The following is a 22,078-nucleotide window of genomic DNA, read 5'->3' on the forward strand; positions in this document are numbered from 1 at the left end:
TTTCTCGCCAGTCACTGCTTAGGGCTACATCAAGAGGAAACAAAACATAGAGATAGAACGTGAAACTACTTTACTGTGTCAAGTTTCAAGAAGCTAGCACAAACCGTGTTGGATTTAGAGTTCCAAATACATGTATCAATATAGGAGAAAACAGAGTGAAATCTAAAAATTCAAACTGTTGCTGGATATGAACGCTTCAACATAGAAGAACGAAATTTGGGGAACCAAGTCGCCTTAGTGTACTGATCATTACCTGAAAGTATCATCCAGTTTGGGTGAAAAAATATTGGCTGAGATTTCTGGGGATTCGTAATTTTTGGAAGCTTGGCAACCCCTTTCCATGAAAGTGTTTCTCGCCAGTCACTGCTTAGGGCTACATCAAGAGGAAACAAAACATAGAGATAGAACGTGGAACTACTTTACTGTGTCAAGTTTCAAGAAGCTAGCACAAACCGTGTTGGATTTAGAGTTCCAAATACATGTATCAATATAGGAGAAAACAGAGTGAAACCTAAAAATTCAAACTGTTACTGGAAATGAACGTTTCAACATAGAAGAACGAAATTTGGGGAACCAAGTCGCCTTCGTGTACTCATCATTACCTGAAAGTATCATCCAGTTTGGGTGAAAAAATATTGGCTGAGATTTCTGGAGATTCGTAATTTTTGGAAGCTTGGCAACCCCTTTCCATGAAACTGTTTCTCGCCAGTCACTGCTTAGGGCTACATCAAGAGGAAACAAAACATAGAGATAGAACGTGAAACCACTTTACTGTGTCAAGTTTCAAGAAGCTAGCACAAACCGTGTTGGATTCAGAGTTCCAAATACATGTATCAATATAGGAGAAAACAGAGTGAAACCTAAAAATTCCAACTGTAACTGGAAATGAACGCTTCAACATAGAAGAACGAAATTTGGGGAACCAAGTCGCCTTAGTGTACTGATCATTACCTGAAAGTATCATCCAGTTTGGGTGAAAAAATATTGGCTGAGATTTCTGGAAATTCGTAATTTTTGGAAGCTTGGCAACCCCTTTCCATGAAAGTGTTTCTCGCCAGTCACTGCTTAGGGCTACATCAAGAGGAAACACAACATATAGATAGAACGTGGAAATACTTTACTGTGTCAAGTTTCAAGAAGCTAGCACAAACCGTGTTCGATTTAGAGTTCCAAATACATGTATCAATATAGGAGAAAACAGAGTGAAACCTAAAAATTCAAACTGTTACTGGAAATGAACGCTTTAACATAGAAGAACGAAATTTGGGGAACCAAGTCGCCTTAGTGTACTGATCATTACCTGAAAGTATCATCCAGTTTGGGTGAAAAAATATTGGCTGAGATTTCTGGAAATTCGTAATTTTTGGAAGCTTGGCAACCCCTTTCCATGAAAGTGTTTCTCGCCAGTCACTGCTTAGGGCTACATCAAGAGGAAACAAAACATATAGATAGAAAGTGGAACTACTTTACTGTGTCAAGTTTCAAGAAGCTAGCACAAACCGTGTTGGATTTAGAGTTCCAAATACATGTATCAATATAGGAGAAAACAGAGTGAAACCTAAAAATTCAAACTGTTACTGGAAATGAACGTTTCAACATAGAAGAACGAAATTTGGGGAACCAAGTCGCCTTCGTGTACTCATCATTACCTGAAAGTATCATCCAGTTTGGGTGAAAAAATATTGGCTGAGATTTCTGGAGTTTCGTAATTTTTGGAAGCTTGGCAACCCCTTTCCATGAAAGTGTTTCTCGCCAGTCACTGCTTAGGGCTACATCAAGAGGAAACAAAACATAGAGATAGAACGTGGAACTACTTTACTGTGTCAAGTTTCAAGAAGCTAGCACAAACCGTGTTGGATTTAGAGTTCCAAATACATGTATCAATATAGGAGAAAACAGAGTGAAACCTAAAAATTCAAACTGTTACTGGAAATGAACGCTTCAACATAGAAGAACGAAATTTGGGGAACCAAGTCGCCTTAGTGTAGTGATCATTACCTGAAAGTATCATCCAGTTTGGGTGAAAAATTATTGGCTGAGATTTCTGGAGATTCGTAATTTTTGGAAGCTTGGCAACCCCTTTCCATGAAAGTGTTTCTCGCCAGTCACTGCTTAGTGCTACATCAAGAGGAAACAAAACATAGAGATAGAACGTGAAACTACTTTACTGTGTCAAGTTTCAAGAAGCTAGCACAAACCGTGTAGGATTCAGAGTTCCAAATATATGTATCAAAATAGGAAAAAACAGAGTGAAACCTAAAAATTCAAACTCTTACTGGAAATGAACGCTTCAACATAGAAGAACGAAATTTGGGGAACAAAGTCGCCTTAGTGTAGTGATCATTACCTGAAAGTATCATCCAGTTTGGGTGAAAAAATATTGGCTGAGATTTCTGGAGATTCGTAATTTTTGGAAGCTTGGCAACCCCTTTCCATGAAAGCCTTTCTCGCCAGTCACTGCTTAGGGCTACATCAAGAGGAAACAAAAGATAGAGATAGAACGTGAAACTACTTTACTGTGCCAAGTTTCAAGAAGCTAGCACAAACCGTGTTGGATTTAGAGTACCAAATACATGTATCAGTATAGGAGAAAACAGAGTGAAACCTAAAAATTCAAACTGTTACTGGAAATGAACGCTTCAACATAGAAGAACGAAATTTGGGGAACCAAGTCGCAATAGTGTACTGATCATTACCTGAAAGAATCATCCAGTTTGTGTGAAAAAATATTGGCTGAGATTTCTGGAGATTCGTTATTTTTGGAAGCTTGGCAACCCCTTTCCATGAAAGTGTTTCTCGCCAGTCACTGCTTAGGGCTACAGCAAGAGGAAACAAAACATAGAGATAGAACGTGAAACTACTTTACTGTGTCAAGTTTCAAGAAGCTAGCACAAACCGTGTTGGATTCAGAGTTCCAAATACATGTATCAATATAGGAGAAAACAGAGTGAAACCTAAAAATTCAAACTGTTACTGGAAATGATCGCTTCAACATAGAAGAACGAAATTTGGGGAACCAAGTCGCCTTAGTGTACTGATCATTACCTGAAAGTATCATCCAGTTTGGGTGAAAATATATTGGCTGAGATTTCTTGAGATTCGTAATTTTTGGAAGCTTGGCAACCCCTTTCCATGAAAGCGTTTCTCGCCAGTCACTGCTTATGGCTACATCAAGAGGAAACAAAACATAGAGATAGAACCTCAAACTACTTTACTGTGTCAAGTTTCAAGAAGCTAGCACAAACCGTGTTGGATTTAGAGTTCATAATACATGTATCAATATAGGAGAAAACAGAGTGAAACCTAAAAATTCAAACTGTTACTGGAAATGAACGCTTCATCATAGAAGAACGAAATTTGGGGAACCAAGTCGCCTTAGTGTACTGATCATTACCTGAAAGTATCATCCAGTTTGGGTGAAAAAATATTTGCTGAGATTTCTGGAGATTCGTAATTTTTGGAAGCTTGGCAACCCCTTTCCATGAAACTGTTTCTCGCCAGTCACTGCTTAGGGCTACATCAAGAGGAAACAAAACCTAGAGATAGAACGTGGAACTACTTTACTGTGTCAAGTTTCAAGAAGCTAGCACAAACCGGGTTGGATTTAGAGTTCCAAATACATGTATCAATATAGGAGAAAACAGAGTGAAATCTAAAAATTCAAACTGTTACTGGATATGAACGCTTCAACATAGAAGAACGAAATTTGGGGAACCAAGTCGCCTTAGTGTACTGATCATTACCTGAAAGTATCATCCAGTTTGGGTGAAAAAATATTTGCTGAGATTTCTGGAGATTCGTAATTTTTGGAAGCTTGGCAACCCCTTTCCATGAAAGTGTTTCTCGCCAGTCACTGCTTAGTGCTACATCAAGAGGAAACAAAACATAGAGATAGAACGTGAAACTACTTTACTGTGTCAAGTTTCAAGAAGCTAGCACAACCGTGTAGGATTCAGAGTTCCAAATATATGTATCAATATAGGAAAAAACAGAGTGAAACCTAAAAATTCAAACTGTTACTGGAAATGATCGCTTCAACATAGAAGAACGAAATTTGGGGAACCAAGTCGCCTTAGTGTAGTGATCATTACCTGAAAGTATCATCCAGTTTGGGTGAAAAAATATTTGGTGAGATTTCTGGAGATTCGTAAGTTTTGGATGCTTGGCAACCCCTTTCCATGAAACTGTTTCTCGCCAGTCACTGCTTAGGGCTACATCAAGAGGAAACAAAACCTAGAGATAGAACGTGGAACTACTTTACTGTGTCAAGTTTCAAGAAGCTAGCACAAACCGTGTGGGATTTAGAGTTGCAAATACATGTATCAATATAGGAGAAAACAGAGTGAAACCTAAAAATTCAAACTGTTACTGGAAATGAACGCTTCAACATAGAAGAACGAAATTTGGGGAACCAAGTCGCCTTCGTGTACTCATCATTACCTGAAAGTATCATCCAGTTTGGGTGAAAAAAATATTCCCTGAAATTTCTGGAGATTCGTAATTTTTGGAAGCTTGGCAACCCCTTTCCATGAAACTGTTTCTCGCCAGTCACTGCTTAGGGCTACATCAAGAGGAAACAAAACATAGAGATAGAACGTGAAACTACTTTACTGTGTCAAGTTTCAAGAAGCTAGCACAAACCGTGTTGGATTCAGAGTTCCAAATACATGTATCAATATAGGAGAAAACAGAGTGAAACCTAAAAATTCAAACTGTTACTGGAAATGAACGCTTCAACATAGAAGAACGAAATTTGGGGAACCAAGTCGCCTTAGTGTAGTGATCATTACCTGAAAGTATCATCCAGTTTGGGTGAAAAAATATTGGCTGAGATTTCTGGAGATTCGTAATTTTTGGAAGCTTGGCAAACCCTTTCCATGAAAGTGTTTCTCGCCAGTCACTGCTTAGTGCTACATCAAGAGGAAACAAAACTTAGAGATAGAACGTGAAACTACTTTACTGTGTCAAGTTTCAAGAAGCTAGCACAAACCGTGTAGGATTCAGAGTTCCAAATATATGTATCAAAATAGGAAAAAACAGAGTGAAACCTAAAAATTCAAACTCTTACTGGAAATGAACGCTTCAACATAGAAGAACGAAATTTGGGGAACAAAGTCGCCTTAGTGTAGTGATCATTACCTGAAAGTATCATCCAGTTTGGGTGAAAAAATATTGGCTGAGATTTCTGGAGATTCGTAATTTTTGGAAGCTTGGCAACCCCTTTCCATGAAAGCCTTTCTCGCCAGTCACTGCTTAGGGCTACATCAAGAGGAAACAAAAGATAGAGATAGAACGTGAAACTACTTTACTGTGCCAAGATTCAAGAAGCTAGCACAAACCGTGTTGGATTTAGAGTACCAAATACATGTATCAGTATAGGAGAAAACAGAGTGAAACCTAAAAATTCAAACTGTTACTGGAAATGAACGCTTCAACATAGAAGAACGAAATTTGGGGAACCAAGTCGCAATAGTGTACTGATCATTACCTGAAAGTATCATCCAGTTTGGGTGAAAAAATATTCCCTGAAATTTCTGGAGATTCGTAATTTTTGGAAGCTTGGCAACCCCTTTCCATGAAAGTGTTTCTCGCCAGTCACTGCTTAGGGCTACAGCAAGAGGAAACAAAACATAGAGATAGAACGTGAAACTACTTTACTGTGTCAAGTTTCAAGAAGCTAGCACAAACCGTGTTGGATTCAGAGTTCCAAATACATGTATCAATATAGGAGAAAACAGAGTGAAACCTAAAAATTCAAACTGTTACTGGAAATGATCGCTTCAACATAGAAGAACGAAATTTGGGGAACCAAATCGCCTTAGTGTACTGATCATTACCTAAAAGTATCATCCAGTTTGGGTGAAAAAATATTGGCTGGGATTTCTTGAGATTCGTAATTTTTGGAAGCTTGGCAACCCCTTTCCATGAAAGTGTTTCTCACCAGTCACTGCTTAGGGCTACATCAAGAGGAAACACAACATACAGATAGAACGTGGAAATACTTTACTGTGTCAAGTTTCAAGAAGCTAGCACAAACTGTGTTCGATTTAGAGTTCCAAATACATGTATCAATATAGGAGAAAACAGAGTGAAACCTAAAAATTCAAACTGTTACTGGAAATGAACGCTTCAACATAGAAGAACAAAATTTGGGGAACCAAGTCGCCTTAGTGTACTGATCATTACCTGAAAGTATCATCCAGTTTGGGTGAAAAAATATTTGCTGAGATTTCTGGAGATTCGTAAGTTTTGGATGCTTGGCAACCCCTTTCCATGAAACTGTTTCTCGCCAGTCACTGCTTAGGGCTACATCAAGAGGAAACAAAACCTAGAGATAGAACGTGGAACTACTTTACTGTGTCAAGTTTCAAGAAGCTAGCACAAACCGTGTGGGATTTAGAGTTGCAAATACATGTATCAATATAGGAGAAAACAGAGTGAAACCTAAAAATTCAAACTGTTACTGGAAATGAACGCTTCAACATAGAAGAACGAAATTTGGGGAACCAAGTCGCCTTCGTGTACTCATCATTACCTGAAAGTATCATCCAGTTTGGGTGAAAAAAATATTCCCTGAAATTTCTGGAGATTCGTAATTTTTGGAAGCTTGGCAACCCCTTTCCATGAAACTGTTTCTCGCCAGTCACTGCTTAGGGCTACATCAAGAGGAAACAAAACATAGAGATAGAACGTGAAACTACTTTACTGTGTCAAGTTTCAAGAAGCTAGCACAAACCGTGTTGGATTCAGAGTTCCAAATACATGTATCAATATAGGAGAAAACAGAGTGAAACCTAAAAATTCAAACTGTTACTGGAAATGAACGCTTCAACATAGAAGAACGAAATTTGGGGAACCAAGTCGCCTTAGTGTAGTGATCATTACCTGAAAGTATCATCCAGTTTGGGTGAAAAAATATTGGCTGAGATTTCTGGAGATTCGTAATTTTTGGAAGCTTGGCAAACCCTTTCCATGAAAGTGTTTCTCGCCAGTCACTGCTTAGTGCTACATCAAGAGGAAACAAAACTTAGAGATAGAACGTGAAACTACTTTACTGTGTCAAGTTTCAAGAAGCTAGCACAAACCGTGTAGGATTCAGAGTTCCAAATATATGTATCAAAATAGGAAAAAACAGAGTGAAACCTAAAAATTCAAACTCTTACTGGAAATGAACGCTTCAACATAGAAGAACGAAATTTGGGGAACAAAGTCGCCTTAGTGTAGTGATCATTACCTGAAAGTATCATCCAGTTTGGGTGAAAAAATATTGGCTGAGATTTCTGGAGATTCGTAATTTTTGGAAGCTTGGCAACCCCTTTCCATGAAAGCCTTTCTCGCCAGTCACTGCTTAGGGCTACATCAAGAGGAAACAAAAGATAGAGATAGAACGTGAAACTACTTTACTGTGCCAAGATTCAAGAAGCTAGCACAAACCGTGTTGGATTTAGAGTACCAAATACATGTATCAGTATAGGAGAAAACAGAGTGAAACCTAAAAATTCAAACTGTTACTGGAAATGAACGCTTCAACATAGAAGAACGAAATTTGGGGAACCAAGTCGCAATAGTGTACTGATCATTACCTGAAAGTATCATCCAGTTTGGGTGAAAAAATATTCCCTGAAATTTCTGGAGATTCGTAATTTTTGGAAGCTTGGCAACCCCTTTCCATGAAAGTGTTTCTCGCCAGTCACTGCTTAGGGCTACAGCAAGAGGAAACAAAACATAGAGATAGAACGTGAAACTACTTTACTGTGTCAAGTTTCAAGAAGCTAGCACAAACCGTGTTGGATTCAGAGTTCCAAATACATGTATCAATATAGGAGAAAACAGAGTGAAACCTAAAAATTCAAACTGTTACTGGAAATGATCGCTTCAACATAGAAGAACGAAATTTGGGGAACCAAATCGCCTTAGTGTACTGATCATTACCTAAAAGTATCATCCAGTTTGGGTGAAAAAATATTGGCTGGGATTTCTTGAGATTCGTAATTTTTGGAAGCTTGGCAACCCCTTTCCATGAAAGTGTTTCTCACCAGTCACTGCTTAGGGCTACATCAAGAGGAAACACAACATACAGATAGAACGTGGAAATACTTTACTGTGTCAAGTTTCAAGAAGCTAGCACAAACTGTGTTCGATTTAGAGTTCCAAATACATGTATCAATATAGGAGAAAACAGAGTGAAACCTAAAAATTCAAACTGTTACTGGAAATGAACGCTTCAACATAGAAGAACAAAATTTGGGGAACCAAGTCGCCTTAGTGTACTGATCATTACCTGAAAGTATCATCCAGTTTGGGTGAAAAAATATTTGCTGAGATTTCTGGAGATTCGTAAGTTTTGGATGCTTGGCAACCCCTTTCCATGAAACTGTTTCTCGCCAGTCACTGCTTAGGGCTACATCAAGAGGAAACAAAACCTAGAGATAGAACGTGGAACTACTTTACTGTGTCAAGTTTCAAGAAGCTAGCACAAACCGTGTTGGATTTAGAGTTGCAAATACATGTATCAATATAGGAGAAAACAGAGTGAAACCTAAAAATTCAAACTGTTACTGGAAATGAACGCTTCAACATAGAAGAACGAAATTTGGGGAACCAAGTCGCCTTCGTGTACTCATCATTACCTGAAAGTATCATCCAGTTTGGGTGAAAAAATATTCCCTGAAATTTCTGGAGATTCGTAATTTTTGGAAGCTTGGCAACCCCTTTCCATGAAACTGTTTCTCGCCAGTCACTGCTTAGGGCTACATCAAGAGGAAACAAAACATAGAGATAGAACGTGAAACTACTTTACTGTGTCAAGTTTCAAGAAGCTAGCACAAACCGTGTTGGATTCAGAGTTCCAAATACATGTATCAATATAGGAGAAAACAGAGTGAAACCTAAAAATTCAAACTGTTACTGGAAATGAACGCTTCAACATAGAAGAACGAAATTTGGGGAACCAAGTCGCCTTAGTGTACTGATCATTACCTGAAAGTATCATCCAGTTTGGGTGAAAAAATATTTGCTGAGATTTCTGGAAATTCGTAATTTTTGGAAGCTTGGCAACCCCTTTCCATGAAAGTGTTTCTCGCCAGTCACTGCTTAGGTCTACATCAAGAGGAAACAAAACATATAGATAGAACGTGGAACTACTTTACTGTGTCACGTTTCAAGAAGCTAGCACAAACCGTGTTGGATTTAGAGTTCCAAATACATGTATCAAAATATGAAAAAACAGAGTGAAACCTAAAAATTCAAACTCTTACTGGAAATGAACGCTTCAACATAGAAGAACGAAATTTGGGGAACAAAGTCGCCTTAGTGTAGTGATCATTACCTGAAAGTATCATCCAGTTTGGGTGAAAAAATATTGGCTGAGATTTCTGGAGATTCGTAATTTTTGGAAGCTTGGCAACCCCTTTCCATGAAAGCCTTTCTCGCCAGTCACTGCTTAGGGCTACATCAAGAGGAAACAAAAGATAGAGATAGAACGTGAAACTACTTTACTGTGCCAAGTTTCAAGAAGCTAGCACAAACCGTGTTGGATTTAGAGTACCAAATACATGTATCAGTATAGGAGAAAACAGAGTGAAACCTAAAAATTCAAACTGTTACTGGAAATGAACGCTTCAACATAGAAGAACGAAATTTGGGGAACCAAGTCGCAATAGTGTACTGATCATTACCTGAAAGTATCATCCAGTTTGGGTGAAAAAATATTCCCTGAAATTTCTGGAGATTCGTAATTTTTGGAAGCTTGGCAACCCCTTTCCATGAAAGTGTTTCTCGCCAGTCACTGCTTAGGGCTACAGCAAGAGGAAACAAAACATAGAGATAGAACGTGAAACTACTTTACTGTGTCAAGTTTCAAGAAGCTAGCACAAACCGTGTTGGATTCAGAGTTCCAAATACATGTATCAATATAGGAGAAAACAGAGTGAAACCTAAAAATTCAAACTGTTACTGGAAATGATCGCTTCAACATAGAAGAACGAAATTTGGGGAACCAAATCGCCTTAGTGTACTGATCATTACCTAAAAGTATCATCCAGTTTGGGTGAAAAAATATTGGCTGAGATTTCTTGAGATTCGTAATTTTTGGAAGCTTGGCAACCCCTTTCCATGAAAGCGTTTCTCGCCAGTCACTGCTTACGGCTACATCAAGAGGAAACAAAACATAGAGATAGAACCTGAAACTACTTTACTGTGTCAAGTTTCAAGAAGCTAGCACAAACCGTGTTGGATTTAGAGTTCCAAATACATGTATCAATATAGGAGAAAACAGAGTGAAACCTAAAAATTCAAACTGTTACTGGAAATGAACGCTTCAACATAGAAGAACGAAATTTGGGGAACCAAGTCGCCTTCGTTTACTCATCATTACCAGAAAGTATCATCCAGTTTGGGTGAAAAAATATTTGCTGAGATTTCTGGAGATTCGTAATTTTTGGAAGCTTGGCAACCCCTTTCCATGAAAGTGTTTCTCGCCAGTCACTGCTTAGGGCTACATCAAGAGGAAACACAACATATAGATAGAACGTGGAACTACTTTACTGTGTCAAGTTTCAAGAAGCTAGCACAAACTGTGTTGTATTTAGAGTTCCAAATACATGTATCAATATAGGATAAAACAGAGTGAAACCTAAAAATTCAAACTGTTACTGGAAATGAACGTTTCAACATAGAAGAACGAAATTTGGGGAACCAAGTCGCCTTCATGTACTCATCATTACCTGAAAGTATCATCCAGTTTGGGTGAAAAAATATTGGCTGAGATTTCTGGAGATTCGTAATTTTTGGAAGCTTGGCAACCCCTTTCCATGAAAGTGTTTCTCGCCAGTCACTGCTTAGGGCTACATCAAGAGGAAACACAACATACAGATAGAACGTGGAAATACTTTACTGTGTCAAGTTTCAAGAAGCTAGCACAAACTGTGTTCGATTTAGAGTTCCAAATACATGTATCAATATAGGAGAAAACAGAGTGAAACCTAAAAATTCAAACTGTTACTGGAAATGAACGCTTCAACATAGAAGAACAAAATTTGGGGAACCAAGTCGCCTTAGTGTACTGATCATTACCTGAAAGTATCATCTAGTTTGGGTGAAAAAATATTGGTTGAGATTTCTGGAGATTCGTAATTTTTTGAAGCTTGGCAACCCCTTTCCATGAAAGTGTTTCTCGCCAGTCACTGCTTAGGGCTACATCAAGAGGAAACACAACATATAGATAGAACGTGGAAATACTTTACTGTGTCAAGTTTCAAGAAGCTAGCACAAACCGTGTTGGATTCAGAGTTCCAAATACATGTATCAATATAGGAGAAAACAGAGTGAAACCTAAAAATTCAAACTGTTACTGGAAATGATCGCTTCAACATAGAAGAACGAAATTTGGGGAACCAAGTCGCCTTAGTGTACTGATCATTACCTGAAAGTATCATCCAGTTTGGGTGAAAATATATTGGCTGAGATTTCTTGAGATTCGTAATTTTTGGAAGCTTGGCAACCCCTTTCCATGAAAGCGTTTCTCGCCAGTCACTGCTTATGGCTACATCAAGAGGAAACAAAACATAGTGATAGAACCTCAAACTACTTTACTGTGTCAAGTTTCAAGAAGCTAGCACAAACCGTGTTGGATTTAGAGTTCCAAATACATGTATCAATATAGGAGAAAACAGAGTGAAACCTAAAAATTCAAACTGTTACTGGAAATGAACGCTTCAACATAGAAGAACGAAATTTGGGGAACCAAGTCGCCTTAGTGTACTGATCATTACTTGAAAGTATCATCCAGTTTGGGTGAAAAAATATTTGCTGAGATTTCTGGAGATTCGTAATTTTTGGAAGCTTGGCAACCCCTTTCCATGAAAGTGTTTCTCGCCAGTCACTGCTTAGGGCTACATCAAGAGGAAACAAAACATAGAGATAGAACGTGGAACTACTTTACTGTGTCAAGTTTCAAGAAGCTAGCACAAACCGGGTTGGATTTAGAGTTCCAAATACATCTATCATTATAGGAGAAAACAGAGTGATACCTAAAAATTCAAACTATTAATGGAAATGAACGCTTCAACATAGAAGAACGAAATTTGGGGAACCAAGTCGCCTTAGTGTACTGATCATTACCTGAAAGTATCATCTAGTTTGGGTGAAAAAATATTGGCTGAGATTTCTGGAGATTCGTAATTTTTTGAAGCTTGGCAACCCCTTTCCATGAAAGTGTTTCTCGCCAGTCACTGCTTAGGGCTACATCAAGAGGAAACAAAACATATAGATAGAACGTGGAAATACTTTACTGTGTCAAGTTTCAAGAAGCTAGCACAAACCGTGTTCGATTTAGAGTTCCAAATACATGTATCAATATAGGAGAAAACAGAGTGAAACCTAAAAATTCAAACTGTTACTGGAAATGAACGCTTCAACATAGAAGAACGAAATTTGGGGAACCAAGTCGCCTTAATGTACTGATCATTACCTGAAAGTATCATCCAGTTTGGGTGAAAAAATATTGGCTGAGATTTCTGGAGTTTCGTAATTTTTGGAAGCTTGGCAACCCCTTTCCATGAAAGTGTTTCTCGCCAGTCACTGCTTAGGGCTACATCATGAGGAAACAAAACATATAGATAGAACGTGGAACTACTTTACTGTGTCAAGTTTCAAGAAGCTAGCACAAACCGTGTTGGATTTAGAGTTCCAAATACATGTATCAATATAGGAGAAAACAGAGTGAAACCTAAAAATTCAAACTGTTACTGGAAATGAACGCTTCAACATAGAAGAACGAAATTTGAGGAACCAAGTCGCCTTAGTGTAATGATCATTACGTGAAAGTATCATCCAGATTGGGTGAAAAAATATTGGCTGAGATTTCTGGAGATTCGTAATTTTTGGAAGCTTGGCAACCCCTTTCCATGAAAGTGTTTCTCGCCAGTCACTGCTTAGGGCTACATCAAGAGGAAACAAAACATAGAGATAGAACGTGGAACTACTTTACTGTGTCAAGTTTCAAGAAGCTAGCACAAACCGTGTTCGATTTAGAGTTCCAAATACATGTATCAATATAGGAGAAAACAGAGTGAAACCTAAAAATTCAAACTGTTACTGGAAATGAACGCTTCAACATAGAAGAACGAAATTTGGGGAACCAAGTCGCCTTCGTGTACTCATCATTACCTGAAAGTATCATCCAGTTTGGGTGAAAAAATATTGGCTGAGATTTCTGGAGATTCGTAATTTTTGGAAGCTTGGCAACCCCTTTCCATGAAAGTGTTTCTCGCCAGTCACTGCTTAGGGCTACAGCAAGAGGAAACAAAACATAGAGATAGAACGTGAAACTACTTTACTGTGTCAAGTTTCAAGAAGCTAGCACAAACCGTGTTGGATTCAGAGTTCCAAATACATGTATCAATATAGGAGAAAACAGAGTGAAACCTAAAAATTCAAACTGTTACTGGAAATGATCGCTTCAACATAGAAGAACGAAATTTGGGGAACCAAGTCGCCTTAGTGTACTGATCATTACCTGAAAGTATCATCCAGTTTGGGTGAAAATATATTGGCTGAGATTTCTTGAGATTCGTAATTTTTGGAAGCTTGGCAACCCCTTTCCATGAAAGCGTTTCTCGCCAGTCACTGCTTATGGCTACATCAAGAGGAAACAAAACAAAGAGATAGAACCTCAAACTACTTTACTGTGTCAAGTTTCAAGAAGCTAGCACAAACCGTGTTGGATTTAGAGTTCCAAATACATGTATCAATATAGGAGAAAACAGAGTGAAACCTAAAAATTCAAACTGTTACTGGAAATGAACGCTTCAACATAGAAGAACGAAATTTGGGGAACCAAGTCGCCTTAGTGTACTGATCATTACTTGAAAGTATCATCCAGTTTGGGTGAAAAAATATTTGCTGAGATTTCTGGAGATTCGTAATTTTTGGAAGCTTGGCAACCCCTTTCCATGAAACTGTTTCTCGCCAGTCACTGCTTAGGGCTACATCAAGAGGAAACAAAACATAGAGATAGAACGTGGAACTACTTTACTGTGTCAAGTTTCAAGAAGCTAGCACAAACCGGGTTGGATTTAGAGTTCCAAATACATGTATCAATATAGGAGAAAACAGAGTGAAATCTAAAAATTCAAACTGTTACTGGATATGAACGCTTCAACATAGAAAAACGAAATTTGGGGAACCAAGTCGCCTTAGTGTACTGATCGTTACCTGAAAGTATCATCCAGTTTGGGTGAAAAAATATTTGCTGAGATGTCTGGAGATTCGTAATTTTTGGAAGCTTGGCAACCCCTTTCCATGAAAGTGTTTCTCGCCAGTCACTGCTTAGGGCTACATCAAGAGGAAACAAAACATAGAGATAGAACGTGAAACTACTTTACTGTGTCAAGTTTCAAGAAGCTAGCACAAACCGTGTTGTATTTAGAGTTCCAAATACATGTATCAATATAGGAGAAAACAGAGTGAAATCTAAAAATTTAAACTGTTGCTGGATATGAACGCTTCAACATAGAAGAACGAAATTTGGGGAACCAAGTCGACTTAGTGTAGTGATCATTACCTGAAAGTATCATCCAGTTAGGGTGAAAAAATATTGGCTGAGATTTCTGGGGATTCGTAATTTTTGGAAGCTTGGCAACCCCTTTCCATGAAAGTGTTTCTCGCCAGTCACTGCTTAGTGCTACATCAAGAGGAAACAAAACATAGAGATAGAACGTGAAACTACTTTACTGTGTCAAGTTTCAAGAAGCTAGCACAAACCGTGTAGGATTCAGAGTTCCAAATATATGTATCAAAATAGGAAAAAACTGAGTGAAACCTAAAAATTCAAACTCTTACTGGAAATGAACGCTTCAACATAGAAGAACGAAATTTGGGGAACCAATTCGCCTTAGTGTAGTGATCATTACCTGAAAGTATCATCCAGTTTGGGTGAAAAAATATTTGCTGAGATTTCTGGAGATTCGTAAGTTTTGGATGCTTGGCAACCCCTTTCCATGAAACTGTTTCTCGCCAGTCACTGCTTAGGGCTACATCAAGAGGAAACAAAACCTAGAGATAGAACGTGGAACTACTTTACTGTGTCAAGTTTCAAGAAGCTAGCACAAACCGTGTTGGATTTAGAGTTCCAAATACATGTATCAATATAGGAGAAAACAGAGTGAAATCTAAAAATTCAAACTGTTGCTGGATATGAACGCTTCAACATAGAAGAACGAAATTTGGGGAACCAAGTCGCCTTAGTGTAGTGATCATTACCTGAAAGTATCATCCAGTTTGGGTGAAAAAATATTGGCTGAGATTTCTGGGGATTCGTAATTTTTGGAAGCTTGGCAACCCCTTTCCATGAAAGTGTTTCTCGCCAGTCACTGCTTAGGGCTACATCAAGAGGAAACAAAACATAGAGATAGAACGTGGAACTACTTTACTGTGTCAAGTTTCAAGAAGCTGACACAAACCGTGTTGGATTCAGAGTTCCAAATACATGTATCAATATAGGAGAAAACAGAGTGAAACCTAAAAATTCAAACTGTTACTGGAAATGAACGTTTCAACATAGAAGAACGAAATTTGGGGAACCAAGTCGCCTTCGTGTACTCATCATTACCTGAAAGTATCATCCAGTTTGGGAGAAAAAATATTCCCTGAAATTTCTGGAGATTCGTAATTTTTGGAAGCTTGGCAACCCCTTTCCATGAAACTGTTTCTCGCCAGTCACTGCTTAGGGCTACATCAAGAGGAAACAAAACATAGAGATAGAACGTGAAACTACTTTACTGTGTCAAGTTTCAAGAAGCTAGCACAAACCGTGTTGGATTCAGAGTTCCAAATACATGTATCAATATAGGAGAAAACAGAGTGAAACCTAAAAATTCAAACTGTTACTGGATATGAACGCTTCAACATAGAAAAACGAAATTTGGGGAACCAAGTCGCCTTAGTGTACTGATCATTACCTGAAAGTATCATCCAGTTTGGGTGAAAAAATATTGGCTGAGATTTCTGGGGATTCGTAATTTTTGGAAGCTTGGCATCCCCTTTCCATGAAAGTGTTTCTCGCAAGTCACTGCTTAGTGCTACATCAAGAGGAAAAAAAACATAGAGATAGAACGTGAAACTAGTTTACTGTGTCAAGTTTCAAGAAGCTAGCACAAACCGTGTTGGATTCAGAGTTCCAAATATATGTATCAATATAGGAGAAAACAGAGTGAAACCTAAAAATTCAAACTGTTACTGGAAATGAACGCTTCAACATAGAAGAACGAAATTTGGGGAACCAAGTCGCCTTAGTGTACTGATCATTACTTGAAAGAATCATCCAGTTTGGGTGAAAAAATATTTGCTGAGATTTCTGGAGATTCGTAATTTTTTGAAGCTTGGCAACCCCTTTCCATGAAAGTGTTTCTCGCCAGTCACTGCTTAGGGCTACATCAAGAGGAAACAAAACATATAGATAGAACGTGGAACTAGTTTACTGTGTCAAGTTTCAAGAAGCTAGCACAAACCGTGTTGGATTTAGAGTTCCAAATACATGTATCAATATAGGAGAAAACAGAGTGAAACCTAAAAATTCAAACTGTTACTGGAAATGAACGCTTCAACATAGAAGAACGAAATTTGGGGAACCAAGTCGCCTTAGTGTACTGATCATTACCTGAAAGTATCATCCAGTTTGGGTGAAAAAATATTGGCTGAGATTTCTGGAGATACGTAATTTTTGGAAGCTTGGCAGCCCCTTTCCATGAAAGCCTTTCTCGCCAGTCACTGCTTAGGGCTACATCAAGAGGAAACAAAACATAGAGATAGAACGTGAAACTAGTTTACTGTGTCAAGTTTCAAGAAGCTAGCACAAACCGTGTTGGATTCAGAGTTCCAAATATATGTATCAATATAGGAGAAAACAGAGTGAAACCTAAAAATTCAAACTGTTACTGGAAATTAACGCTTCAGCATAGAAGAACGAAATTTGGGGAATCAAGTCGCCTTAGTGTACTGATCATTACCTGAAAGTATCATCCAGTTTGGGTGAAAAAATATTTGCTGAGATTTCTTGAGTTTCGTAATTTTTGGAAGCTTGGCAATCCCTTTCCATGAAAGTGTTTCTCGCAAGTCACTGCTTAGGGCTACATCAAGAGGAAACAAAACATAGAGATAGAACGTGGAACTACTTTACTGTGTCAAGTTTCAAGAAGCTAGCCAAAACCGTGTTGGATTCAGAGTTCCAAATACATCTATCAATATAGGAGAAAACAGAGTGAAACCTAAAACTTCAAACTGTTACTGGAAATGAACGCTTCAACATAGAAGAACGAAATTTGGGGAACCAAGTCGCCTTAGTGTACTGATCATTACCTGAAAGTATCATCCAGTTTGGGTGAAAAAATATTGGCTGAGATTTCTGGAGATTCGTAATTTTTGGAAGCTTGGCAACCCCTTTCCATGAAAGTGTTTCTCGCCAGTCACTGCTTAGGGCTACATCAACAGGAAACAAAACATAGAGATAGAACCTGAAACTACTTTACTGTGTCAAGTTTCAAGAAACTAGCACAAACCGTGTTGTGTTTAGAGTTACAAATACATGTATCAATATAAGAGAAAACAGAGTGAAACCTAAAAATTCAAACTGTTACTGGAAATGAACGCTTCAGCATAGAAGAACGAAATTTGGGGAACCAAGTCGCGTTAGTGTACTGATCATTACCTGAAAGAATCATCCACTTTGGGTGAAAAAATATTTGCTGAGATTTCTGGAGTTTCGTAATTTTTGGAAGCTTGGCAACCCCTTTCCATGAAAGTGTTTCTCGCCAGTCACTGCTTAGGGCTACATCAAGAGGAAACAAAACATAGAGATAGAACCTGAAACTACTTTACTGTGTCAAGTTTCAAGACGCTAGCACAAACCGTGTTGGATTCAGAGTTCCAAATACATGTATCAAAATAGGAGAAAACAGAGTGAAACCTAAAAATTCAAACTGTTACTGGAAATGAACGCTTCAACATAGAAGAACGAAATTTGGGGAACCAAGTCACCTTAGTGTACTGATCATTACCTGAAAGTATCATCCAGTTTGGGTGAAAAAACATTGGCTGAGATTTCTGGAGATTCGTAATTTTTTGAAGCTTGGCAACCCCTTTCCATGAAAGTGTTTCTCGCCAGTCACTGCTTAGGGCTACATCAAGAGGAAACAAAACATATAGATAGAACGTGGAACTACTTTACTGTGTCAAGTTTCAAGAAGCTAGCACAAACCGTGTTGGATTCAGAGTTCCAAATACATGTATCAATATAGGAGAAAACAGAGTGAAACCTAAAAATTCAAACTGTTACTGGAAATGAACGCTTCAACATAGAAGAACGAAATTTGAAGAACCAAGTCGCCTTAGTGTACTGATCATTACATGAAAGTATCATCCAGTTTGGGTGAAAAAATATTGGCTGAGATTTCTGGAGATTCGTAATTTTTGGAAGCTTGGCAACCCCTTTCCATGAAAGCCTTTCTCGCCAGTCACTGCTTAGGGCTACATCAAGAGGAAACAAAACATAGAGATAGAACGTGAAACTAGTTTACTGTGTCAAGTTTCAAGAAGCTAGCACAAACCGTGTTGGATTCAGAGTTCCAAATACATGTATCAATATAGGAGAAAACAGAGTGAAACCTAAAAATTCAAACTGTTACTGGAAATGAACGCTTCAACATAGAAGAACGAAATTTGGGGAACCAAGTCGCCTTAGTGTACTGATCATTACCTGAAAGTATCATCCAGTTTGGGTGAAAAAATATTTGCTGAGATTTCTGGAGATTCGTAATTTTTGGAAGCTTGGCAACCCCTTTCCATGAAAGTGTTTCTCGCCAGTCACTGCTTAGGGCTACATCAAGAAGAAACAAAACATAAAGATAGAACCTGAAACTACTTTACTGTGTCAAGTTTCAAGAAACTAGCACAAACCGTGTTGTGTTTAGAGTTACAAATACATGTATCAATATAAGAGAAAACAGAGTGAAACCTAAAAATTCAAACTGTTACTGGAAATGAACGCTTCAGCATAGAAGAACGAAATTTGGGGAACCAAGTCGCGTTAGTGTACTGATCATTACCTGAAAGTATCATCCACTTTGGGTGAAAAAATATTTGCTGAGATTTCTGGAGTTTCGTAATTTTTGGAAGCTTGGCAACCCCTTTCCATGAAAGTGTTTCTCGCCAGTCACTGCTTAGGGCTACATCAAGAGGAAACAAAACATAGAGATAGAACGTGAAACTACTTTACTGTGTCAAGTTTCAAGAAGCTAGCACAAACCGTGTTGTATTCAGAGTTCCAAATACATGTATCAATATAGGAGAAAACAGAGTGAAACCTAAAAATTCAAACTATTACTGGAAATGAACGCTTCAACATAGAAGAACGAAATTTGGGGAACCAAGTCGCCTTAGTGTACTGATCATTACCTGAAAGTATCATCCAGTTTGGTTGAAAAAATATTTGCTGAGATTTCTGGAGTTTCGTAATTTTTGGAAGCTTGGCAACCCCTTTCCATGAAAGTGTTTCTCGCCAGTCACTGCTTAGGGCTACATCAAGAAGAAACAAAACATAGAGATAGAACCTGAAACTACTTTACTGTGTCAAGTTTCAAGAAACTAGCACAAACCGTGTTGTGTTTAGAGTTACAAATACATGTATCAATATAAGAGAAAACAGAGTGAAACCTAAAAATTCAAACTGTTACTGGAAATGAACGCTTCAGCATAGAAGAACGAAATTTGGGGAATCAAATCGCCTTAGTGTACTGATCGTTACCTGAAAGTATCATCCAGTTTGGGTGAAAAAATATTTGCTGAGATGTCTGGAGATTCGTAATTTTTGGAAGCTTGGCAACCCCTTTCCATGAAAGTGTTTCTCGCCAGTCACTGCTTAGGGCTACATCAAGAGGAAACAAAACATAGAGATAGAACGTGAAACTACTTTACTGTGTCAAGTTTCAAGAAGCTAGCACAAACCGTGTTGTATTTAGAGTTCCAAATACATGTATCAATATAGGAGAAAACAGAGTGAAATCTAAAAATTTAAACTGTTGCTGGATATGAACGCTTCAACATAGAAGAACGAAATTTGGGGAACCAAGTCGACTTAGTGTAGTGATCATTACCTGAAAGTATCATCCAGTTTGGGTGAAAAAATATTGGCTGAGATTTCTGGGGATTCGTAATTTTTGGAAGCTTGGCAACCCCTTTCCATGAAAGTGTTTCTCGCCAGTCACTGCTTAGTGCTACATCAAGAGGAAACAAAACATAGAGATAGAACGTGAAACTACTTTACTGTGTCAAGTTTCAAGAAGCTAGCACAAACCGTGTAGGATTCAGAGTTCCAAATATATGTATCAAAATAGGAAAAAACTGAGTGAAACCTAAAAATTCAAACTCTTACTGGAAATGAACGCTTCAACATAGAAGAACGAAATTTGGGGAACCAATTCGCCTTAGTGTAGTGATCATTACCTGAAAGTATCATCCAGTTTGGGTGAAAAAATATTTGCTGAGATTTCTGGAGATTCGTAAGTTTTGGATGCTTGGCAACCCCTTTCCATGAAACTGTTTCTCGCCAGTCACTGCTTAGGGCTACATCAAGAGGAAACAAAACCTAGAGATAGAACGTGGAACTACTTTACTGTGTCAAGTTTCAAGAAGCTAGCACAAACCGTGTTGGATTTAGAGTTCCAAATACATGTATCAATATAGGAGAAAACAGAGTGAAATCTAAAAATTCAAACTGTTGCTGGATATGAACGCTTCAACATAGAAGAACGAAATTTGGGAAACCAAGTCGCCTTACTGTAGTGATCATTACCTGAAAGTATCATCCAGTTTGGGTGAAAAAATATTGGCTGAGATTTCTGGGGATTCGTAATTTTTGGAAGCTTGGCAACCCCTTTCCATGAAAGTGTTTCTCGCCAGTCACTGCTTAGGGCTACATCAAGAGGAAACAAAACATAGAGATAGAACGTGGAACTACTTTACTGTGTCAAGTTTCAAGAAGCTGACACAAACCGTGTTGGATTCAGAGTTCCAAATACATGTATCAATATAGGAGAAAACAGAGTGAAACCTAAAAATTCAAACTGTTACTGGAAATGAACGTTTCAACATAGAAGAACGAAATTTGGGGAACCAAGTCGCCTTCGTGTACTCATCATTACCTGAAAGTATCATCCAGTTTGGGAGAAAAAATATTCCCTGAAATTTCTGGAGATTCGTAATTTTTGGAAGCTTGGCAACCCCTTTCCATGAAACTGTTTCTCGCCAGTCACTGCTTAGGGCTACATCAAGAGGAAACAAAACATAGAGATAGAACGTGAAACTACTTTACTGTGTCAAGTTTCAAGAAGCTAGCACAAACCGTGTTGGATTCAGAGTTCCAAATACATGTATCAATATAGGAGAAAACAGAGTGAAACCTAAAAATTCAAACTGTTACTGGAAATGATCGCTTCAACATAGAAGAACGAAATTTGGGGAACCAAGTCGCCTTAGTGTACTGATCATTACCTGAAAGTATCATCCAGTTTGGGTGAAAATATATTGGCTGAGATTTCTTGAGATTCGTAATTTTTGGAAGCTTGGCAACCCCTTTCCATGAAAGCGTTTCTCGCCAGTCACTGCTTATGGCTACATCAAGAGGAAACAAAACAAAGAGATAGAACCTCAAACTACTTTACTGTGTCAAGTTTCAAGAAGCTAGCACAAACCGTGTTGGATTTAGAGTTCCAAATACATGTATCAATATAGGAGAAAACAGAGTGAAACCTAAAAATTCAAACTGTTACTGGAAATGAACGCTTCAACATAGAAGAACGAAATTTGGGGAACCAAGTCGCCTTAGTGTAGTGATCATTACCTGAAAGTATCATCCAGTTTGGGTGAAAAAATATTTGCTGAGATTTCTGGAGATTCGTAAGTTTTGGATGCTTGGCAACCCCTTTCCATGAAACTGTTTCTCGCCAGTCACTGCTTAGGGCTACATCAAGAGGAAACAAAACCTAGAGATAGAACGTGGAACTACTTTACTGTGTCAGGTTTCAAG

Source organism: Spermophilus citellus (assembly GCF_964194105.1).
Source record: "Spermophilus citellus genome assembly, chromosome: X".
Classification (NCBI taxonomy): domain Eukaryota; kingdom Metazoa; phylum Chordata; class Mammalia; order Rodentia; family Sciuridae; genus Spermophilus; species Spermophilus citellus.